The following is a 10,471-nucleotide window of genomic DNA, read 5'->3' on the forward strand; positions in this document are numbered from 1 at the left end:
GGCCTGGAGGGCTACAGTCCAGGCAGTGGCAAGAGCTGGACATGACTTAATGGCTAAACCACTACCCATATATTTGACATGTGCATATTTTATGAGCTAGCAATCCCACTACTTGGTGTATACCCTAGAGACAATCTTGCACATGTGCTTCTGTAGACATGAAATCATAATTTTCCTTCCAGTCCTGTTCACAATAGTAAAACACTGGAAACCACTCAAATTTCCATCAACAATGGAAAAAAACAGCAGCTGCGTGCATGCTACGTCTTTTCAGTGGTCTTCAACTCTTTGCAGACTTTATGGACTGTGGCCCACCAGGCTCTGTCTGTCCACAGGATTCTCCAAGCAAGAATACTGGAGTGAATAGCCATGCCCTCCTCCAGGGGATCTTTCCCACCCAGGGATCGAACCCATGTCTCTTATGTCTCCTGAACTGGCAGATGGGTTCTTTATCACTAGTGCCACCTGGAAAGCCCAAGACTGCAGGTGCATGTGTCAAATTGGATGAATCTTAAAAGCATAACATTAACTGAGAATAGCAAGCTTCAAAAGAATAAAGCTAATTTCATTTATGTAAATTGGAAATGCACTGGAAATGAAAAAAATGAACTAAGTAACTATATATACATAACACAGATAGTAAAACTCTAAAGAAAAGAGAGATGTTTAGTAACACATAATTTGGAAAAAGTGATGTTATTACTCCCAAGAGAATGAATTTGACAGGGAGCAAACAAGGATTTTTTTAAGGTATGAAGCTGACTTCTAAATATATTGTTTGGCTTATCATCAAATTTAATTGTATATCTAAGTTATATACAGCAGCAGCTGTATGCATACTTGTATGTATGTGCATGTATATATATTTCATGGTTTAAAAAATGAAAAGAATACAATGCTAATCATACATTATAGAAAACAATGCTAATAATACATTATGTGCACAAAAGCTAGAGACACAGCCCATTGGAAGGGCAGAGTTTGGAATCAGAGAAAATCAAGTTTGAATAGTTATTGCACTACTTAACTAGGTTTGTAACTGAGATTTTTTTTATGAAAAAATAATAATATCCATTACATTATGAAAATAGTAATATCCATTCCATAGGGCTGCCGTGAGAACTAAATGAAATAATGAAGCAAAATGCAGGCAGAATGCCTGGCACATAGATGCTCAAATTGAGAATCAGCAAGAAGGAAATTAACTCTCCTTTGCTGACAGCAGTTACTACAGAAGAGAAGTATGTGTTTGCTGCAGCAACTACACTGTAGAAGGAATTGTCAAATTGTGAGTGAAAAATGCAATGGAGTAACAGCTTCCAATAAATAATATTGTAAGAAAGCAAGAGTTTCCTCCTACTCAGGCATGCATATAGATAGGCAGAGGGGAGGTGTGATAGAAGTGGCTCTCTTCTCACTGAGACTCTTGCGCCCTTTAGATGATCTGTCATGGTATGCAGAACACAGTGGCAGATTTATCCTCATGATTCAGGTTGCTCAGTAATGGTTCAGGTGAAAGCATTTCAGGAGTGCCATAAAGTGGGAACTCATAAATGACGAAGTCTATTATTGGGTGACAAGCTCCAGCCCAGTGACTTTGTTTGTGACTTTGTATAGAATCTGCAGAAATGCTTTCATTGTCACGAGCTTCAGAAGGAAAGGAAAATGAAATGATAACACCAGTCAGCACATTTAATGGCCTGATCGTGTTCAAAAAACAAAACCCTCATATAACTGAAGGCTAAGTAGTTTAAAGTAATTGCTATGGTACAGAGCAATTATATTTACTGATGTAACTTGTAATTGTGGTGAAACTGAGATGTATTTTATAGTCTTCTTAATATTACAAGGAATATTGTTATTTCCATGTTCTGAATAAATAAACTGAATTTTCATTCTGCTTTAATTTTATAATCAGAATGATGATTAATGATATACTTCTCTACAATTAAATGATAGATCACAAGAAAAAAAATGATATTGTTAGCTTATGCATGTGACTAGTATTTTGTGTAAGAATTACTTTGAGGGAAGCAGCAGGAATAAGCTAGCACTTGGGCTCCTGTAAATCTACATTTATAGATTTATAATGGGACTGGTTACTTCCTGTTACTATATTTAAATTTTGAATCATTTAAATTTGTACTTGTGCAAAATGAAAATCATATGGGAAAATAATAATCCTGTTTATCCAATTATTGGTATTACAGGTTATTATAGACTCTGCAGAAATGCTTTGTAGAATCTTTAGAAATTACCCATACATACTTTAATCTTGATCCCATTAATATCTCATAGGATTATTCTTTGATGTTAACCTAAAATGATATAAATGTTTTCTGAGATATGCAAAGAGCTGCATCATCACACCAACTAACCAAAAATTTAATTTTAAATATTATTTCATATTTTTGCAATAAAATATCATTATTTTGGGCTTCCCCAGTGGCTCAGTAGTAAAGAATCCGCCCGCAGTACAGGAGCTGCAGAAGATGTGGGTTCAATTCTTAGGTCATGAAGATCCCCTGGAGGCAAGCCACTCCAGTATTCTTGCCTGGAGACAGAGGAGACTGGTGGGCTACAGTTCATAGGGTTGTACAGAGTCAGACATAGTTGAAGATCTTAGCATGCATGCACATCATTATTTTACTTTTTATTCATGTCAAAGTGTTAATCAGATTAGATGAAAGCAAGAGTCAAAAACATAGGTCCAAGTACCTGCATATTACTAGTGATTTACCTTGATAACCTAGAAATAACCATCACCGCTTATACAGAAATTTTTATATGTATTAAATCATATTTAAATGATGAGGCATAAATACAACCACACAGAAAGAAAACTAATTGTGGAGAATTCTAAAGGACTTAGATAAAAAAGAATTTCTTAGGATTAATGGATATAGTTCTACTTTATTGCTCTTTCAATTTTGTTACACTCTGATCTAAACAAGATAAGAGTTTTTGAGTTGGGTATCTCAGTACATCGAAAAACCTTAGTAAAGCAACTTGCTGCTGCTAAGTCGCTTCAGTCGTGTCCGACTCTGTGCGACCCCATGGACGGTAGCCCACTAGGCTCCTCTGTCCCTGGGATTCTCCAGGCAAGAATACTGAAGTGGGTTGCCATTTCCTTCTCCAATGCATGAAAGTGAAAAGTGAAAGTGAAGTCGCTCAGTCGTGTTCGACTCTTAGCGACCCCATGGACTGCAGCCTACCAGGCTCCTCCGTCCATGGGATTTTCCAGGCAAGAGTAGTGGAGTGGGGTGCCATTGCCTTCTCCAGTCATTAAAAGTAATTAAAAAAAGAAATAAGATTTTATATAGTTCTATAACCAATGAATAACGAGTATCTGATTAAATTTCCACAAGAATGCCAATGCATTTTTCTGACAAATTCTTTGAAACTTAAGAGTAAAAAAGGTGTAAATCTTCTACAAACTCTGCCAAGATCAGACAAAGAAGAATTGCTTGCTAAATTCAGGTCAATCTCTCACTCAGAAGTGAGTATGGCTAAATACTAAATAAAATATATATAAACAATATATATGAATGACAATTCTTTATGAACACTTTGGGTTTATTAGTCCATGAATGAAGCATCCTTTGAAATTCAGACTTTGTCAGTATGTTACTAATATGCCATTAGAATGTGACTACTGCGTAACAATTGATTGAATCTGTATACCAGATATAAGCCTTATGGAAAGAAAATGATATAGCTGACATCAAAATCAAGAGGCATGAAATATATTCATATTAAGTGAAAAAGTCCTTTGAACTAAAGACCATGAAGCTTATTGATGTACATTTAAAAAGACCTAAATAAATGCAGGATGATATCCTATTCCTGCAACCAGCGATTCAAAATTGATAAATGTTAATCCGCTCAGATAGTTCTAAACATGCTGCACAACACAAACATTACAATGACTTTCTTTTGTGGATATTGTAAAATAGATATTAAAATATGAAGTATAAGTAATGCAAAAGTAATTAGTTAAAAATAAAGAGTTGGTGGATTATTCTAATGACTATTACATATACAGGAATATAAATTAGAAAGGTATGTTTTGGATTAAGTTTAAGCAAAAAAAAAAAAAACACAACGGTAAAGATTTGGGACTCCAGAAACACTCACATATATGGACATGATATATGACAATAAAGAAAGGATGGTCTGTTCAACAGATATTGTTTTGTCAATTTTTGAAACACCACAAGATATATAATAATGTACTAGTTAATATAATACCATATATATCAGATTAAATATTCAAGTCACAAACTAAGGAACAATATTTGTAAAACATATAACTGACAAAAGTTTATCTCCAGAACAATATATAAAGTCCTACCGATCAATAAGAAAATAGAGAGAATCTCATAAGCAATGGACAGGATGGTTGATGAGGCACTTAAATAAAAAGAACATCCAAATGGTCAATTACTGTATGAAAATGTTCCCATTAATCATGAGGGCAATATAAGACATAGTTATCTTGAGGAAAAATAAATAAAACAAGGTAACTATACACCCACTAGGTTGCTGCAGTTAATAGGATTGAGAATAACCCATATATCACTGATGGAGCTACAGTGTGGTAGATAAAAATGGAAAATTGGCACTATCTATTGTTGATACCCATGCACTAACATTTTTCTTCAATTGTATGTATCAAACAAATGCATAATATGTTCATTAAGAGATGAAACAAAAATAAACATGGAAGCTTTGACTATACTTGCTCTAAACTGGAAGCAAACCAAATATTTATCAGCAATTCATTGAATAAATCAATTGTTATAGATTTCTATAATATGAAATTATAAGTCAACATAAATGAATTAAGTATTGCTACCAGCAACATCTCCGATGAATCTCATCAACCCAAAATTAGACTAAAGAAGACATATATTCATACATAATTATACATTCATAAACAATAATCCACACCTTCACCATGCACAATGCACACACACACATACAGATCAAGCACAACTGGACAAAATTATCTAAGCTGCTGGAAATAAAGACAACGGTTATTTGGAGGGAGAAGCAGGAGAAGTATAATGAGGTACTGCTCTGTGAACTGTGTAGGTGTTTAACATCCTCACGCTGTGCAAACTGATTGAACTATACACTTATAATTTGTGCATTTATATATATACATTATATTTTAATTTAACACCTTTCAAGATAGTGGTATATGAAAGACAGGGCTTCCCAGGTGGTGCTAGTCATAAAGAACTCACCTGTAAGAGGCATAAGAGACGTGGGTTCCATGCCCTGGAGGAAGGCATGGCAACCCACTCCGTTATTCTTACCTGAAGAAGCCCACGGACAGAGGAGCCTGGCGGGTTACAGTCCATAGGGTCACAAAGGATTGGACACGACTGAAGCAATTTAGCACACACACACACATACGGAAGATGTATACATTGTGCATGGATATTTTTTTGCTAATTTATAATGATTTTGTATATTCCCTAGTGACAAAGATAAAGCTAGCCAAGAATCTTTGTATACATAGAAAGAAAGGTTTGCTGTGGATATATCTAGGAATATCTATTGCTGATCTAATGGAGTTGGTATAAAATCATTTTCACCCTGAAAAATCATTACTATAGTCCTTAAAATTCAATCTGATCTGGAAATTTCCAAAAAAAAAAAAAAAAACCCTTTGAAATACAAAATCATCATTTTTAAAACAATGCAATCATATAATATTTCAAACATGCATAAAAGTACATAAAATATAAAGCACCATTTATCTAGATTTGTCAGGAATCAATCCTTCATAATGGTTGCTACAAAGGTTCAAATGAGGAGATTGGGGAGGGTCCTTTTTAATAAAAGTTCACTGGAGAAAAACCGACTTCAAGGTTGTTTTGGCTTCTTACTGGTGGTTTATGCATTGTTGCCAGGACAGGGAGGGATCTTCTTTCCTTTTATTAAAAGCAGGTGGTGAAATTCCTGTGTGAAGAATGTCCCTCCTTGTACCAGAAGAACAGTAACGTTTGTAACATCATGGATAAATAGTTGAAACCCAGAGAATGTTACACAAAGAATTCTATACAAACAAACCTCATTACAATCACTTCTGGACCTCCTTCTGCTGGCTCAGTCTGGTATGTGCATGAGAGTGCTTCCTGCAGACCTTCCTGATACAATTTCACATGAAGTTTCCTTTTATTTATTTTCACATTTTATAACATGTGGTATAGCATAGTATAGAATAGATTAAAATGTTAGAATAAAGGAATGCAAAATAAATAATTATTTTTCCTGTTTCTGTCACAATATCTGTTTTAGACTGTCTCTAGTCTAGTCTTGCTTTTATTTAAGATGGAGTCAGCTCCAGGTAATTCCACTGGCATACCACTTATTTGTTTTCTTCTTAAAAATAGAAGAAAGCATATTTTAGAAGAAAGCATATTTTACTTAAACATCCCACATATAAAATAAAAAAGAAATTTTCAACTAAGTCTTAAGATTTTTGTTTTAACTTTGTTTCTATTTAAAGATCTGCTATAATTCTGAGAGAATTGTAAAAGTCTGCTCAGAAACATTATAATGTAAAATGGATGGAGAAAGACAATGAGATATTTAATTTCTCACCGCAAAGCCTTTGCTGTGAAGAATGGGTAATATATATCAATGGTAATATATGGAGAAATAACACAGGTGAGTAGCCCAGACAATAAATTTGTTTCTACCACAGGACTTGTCTAAGGCATTCCTTTTAGTAATAAATAAAATAATTTTAGACCACATGGAACCAGCTTGAAAAATCTCTTATTTATGGCAATACACATCAGTGTTGATTCAAACAATATAGCCCATTGCTCAAAAACCTGCAACAAAGGAATAAATTCTCAGGTGAATATTTAGATCATTATTCATTACAAAGTTTCATTTTTTGTCTTTATTGATTCTCATTATTGGAAGTCATATATTTGGTCTCATCTTTTACTCTACTAGGGGCTTCCCAGGTGGCTCACTGGTAAAGATATATTTTTGCATATATATGGATATATATATAAAGATATATATTTTGCAATTAGCAAGTGTCTCTCTACCCATATAGATCTGCTAATTTATTCCTCCAGCTTGAAGTTTCCCATGTGTTGTAAAATTTAAAAAAACAAAAAAACAAAAACTAACTCACAATCTTTTTTGGGGTCAGGTTTCATTCTTTAATAATAGAAATAGAGCAGAAATGAAGAGTTGTAAACAGAAACTTTTTCTAAGCTGTTATTCTCTCTCTCTCACACACACACACACACATACACACACACAAACACACACAGAGTCCAATCTCTGGCTTACAATTATAAGCATATATGTAATATATCAACATATATTTCCATTTATTAATGAGTTTCCTATGTATTTCATGTTGGCATTCTATTTCAATGGAATTTCACAAAGGCTTTTCTCAGATGAGTTATACACTGAATTTCAATCTTATCTGCAATCATTTCCTCTTTAAGATGTCAATGCAATTTTATTAGGCATTTATGATTCTGTATTTTTATTTTCAAATAGATATTTCATGGTCTCACCTGTTAAAATTTTAAGATATATTTTAGACAGAGTACCTTTCAATGAATTAAAACAACTGCTTTCCATATGAACTCATGCTTGAATTGTGAACTTAACAAAATGGCTGCTCATATTCAGTAGTGAAATGAATAACAAATAGAAATTATACATACACAAAAAGAGAGCATAAGAGGCATTATGTCATATATATATATATATATACCTATATATATAATTCCATACCTTCCTCAAATTGGAGTAATAAAGAGAACAGCAAAAGAGGAGATTTAGAAGTCTCAGTCACTCAATTGACTTTATTTTTTAGAGATACAAAATCTGAATTATTCAAGCTGAAGCTATTAAATATTCATAGTGCTTCATATTATAAAGTTATTGATTAATGTCTTTGGTAAAGAACACTATTATCTTTGATTACATCAAGGTCATTCCAAGGAACAGGACCAAGGCACAAAGTTTTATATATGGAAATATGAGGAGCTAATACATAATTCATATTTAACAGATAACATAAAGGTTAACCCCTTGGAGATTCTGAAGATAATACTCATGTTCTTCTGACAATTCTTTATACTGGCAATTTGGAAAATGCCACTGTTTTATTACTACCTATTCTTGTACTATGACATGAATTAATGCATACCTGCCTCACTATTCCTATGGGCAAAAAAAGGCATTTGAATTATGTACAGGAGAGAGGTCTTGCAAAATTAAATGAGCCCAAATACTTTTCCTCTGTACACTTATTGGAAATACTCTCAGAGAAGTTCCTTTCAATTTTAAGGAAAGTTGGTATTTCATCGTAACATTGTACCAGATATCTGTTAAATTTTCTATGCCCACTGAAAGAATAAAGATATTTGGGATCAATTCACATTTTAAAATCATATACGTATTAAGCATAAGTGAAATATTTCAACTTTAATTTGATCTAGGTGTGTACTCTCAATTTAAAAAATCAGAAACTGTAATTTCACTAAGTTTAAATAGCTTGCCCAATGTTTCTACAATGTGCATATTGACTGTCTCATGAAAAATGTTACTTAAACTCTCAGTGTCATGATTTTTCTCATATATACAAATGAAATCAATGTCTACTCTGCAAGATTTGCTGAGAGGATGAGATAATGCAAGTAAAAGCATTTGACACATTTTATCACTATCAACATTAGCTATACTTTTTGTGGAGGGAATAAATTTAAGGTCTTGTCTTCCAAAATTCCTTTTTCTATTTCCACTTCACTGCTCTGTCACATTAAAGTCAATGAATCTGTCAATGAGACCAAAGTGTGTATAATTGTCTCCCAAAACCATATTTGTTTTCCATTTCAAATACCATTTCAAAGCAGTGGAAGAGAGCTCCAGTTATAGTATTGGAATTTTTTTTTTTCCCTGAGCCACCTTTTAATCCACATGTAATTTTAAAATTATGACTTAATTTAAACATGAAATCAATAAGAATGTTCAATCCCACAGTCTGTCACACCTCAGAATCTATTCATCATCACCTCCCATTGATCGTATCTTCAAAATACAGTGAGGTTCTGGCTACCTTTTGTTACTTCCACTGCTAGCATCCTGCCTTTCATCATCTGGATTATTACAGTTGTATGAAAGCAGATGTCTTTGATCCTGAGTCAGGAGCCCTTCAGCATATTCTCAAAAATGCACTTTAAAACATAATTCAACTTATGACTCAATTTTGTATAAAATTTATTTTCATTTCACTGATTGTAGAAGCCAGAGTTTGTACAAATGTTTTATAGATGCTGCATTGTATGAACTCTCCAATTTCTCTGTGAACTTCTAGCCTTATCTTGGGTCATTCATATTCTCATTCAGTTTCAAGTTCAGTAGCCTCTTGTTTATTACAGAACATGGCAACAGATACAGTTTGCCCTGTATCTTCTTGATGTCTTTGGTCAGATACCATCTTCTGCATGACAATTTCCATGCCATTTTATTAAAATATTAAATCCCTCTGTGCTCAATAGATACTTATCATGCTTGACTTTTACCATAGCATTACTGTCATTTTACACACTGTGAATTTTACATTTTTGATTATTTTATTGTTTCATTACTAGAGTATTAGTTCCATGAGGACAGAGATTTCTTTTTTTTTTTTTTTTTCCCAAACTTTAAACTTTTTATTTTGTATTGGGGTATAGCTGATTAAGAATGTTGTGGTACTTTCAGATGAACAGTGAAGGGACTCAGTCATACATATACATGTACCCATTCTCCCCCCAAGTCCCCCTCCCAGCCAGGCTGGCACACAACATTGAGCAGAATTCCATGTGCTATACAATAGGTCTTTGTTGGTTATCTATTTTGAGTATAGCAGTGTGTACATGACCATTACAAACTCCCTAACTATCCCTTCCCCTTGGCTACCATAAGTTCACTTTCTAAGTCTATGAGCCTCTTTCTGTTTTGTCAGAAGTTCATTTGTATCATTAACATTTTTTTGTGCTGTATTTCAAAAGCCTATAACATTACTGGGCAATAAATAGTTTATTAAGAAATGTATTAGGAATGGTCACCTCAGATCATAGAGACAGTAGAGTATAATAATTTTTTAAAAAAGCATAAAGAGTCACAGATATCAGAATTTGTATCCTTTTTTAACATTTAAAATTGTGATACTCTAAACAGAGTTTGGATGTCCTACATGGTCTTGTAGAACAACAGTATATATAGTACACGGAGAAGGTGATGGCACCCCATTCCAGTACTCTTGCCTGGAAAATCCTATGGACGGAGGAGCCTAGTAGGCTGCAGTCCATGGAGTCACGAAGAGTTGGACACGACCGAGTGACTTCACTTTCACTTTTCACTTTCATGCATTGAAGAAGGAAATGGCAACCCACTTCAGTGTTCTTGCCTGGAGAATCCCAGGGATGGG

The sequence above is a fragment of the Bubalus kerabau genome, chromosome 18, assembly GCF_029407905.1.
Source record: "Bubalus kerabau isolate K-KA32 ecotype Philippines breed swamp buffalo chromosome 18, PCC_UOA_SB_1v2, whole genome shotgun sequence".
In the NCBI taxonomy this organism is placed as follows: Eukaryota; Metazoa; Chordata; class Mammalia; order Artiodactyla; family Bovidae; genus Bubalus; species Bubalus kerabau.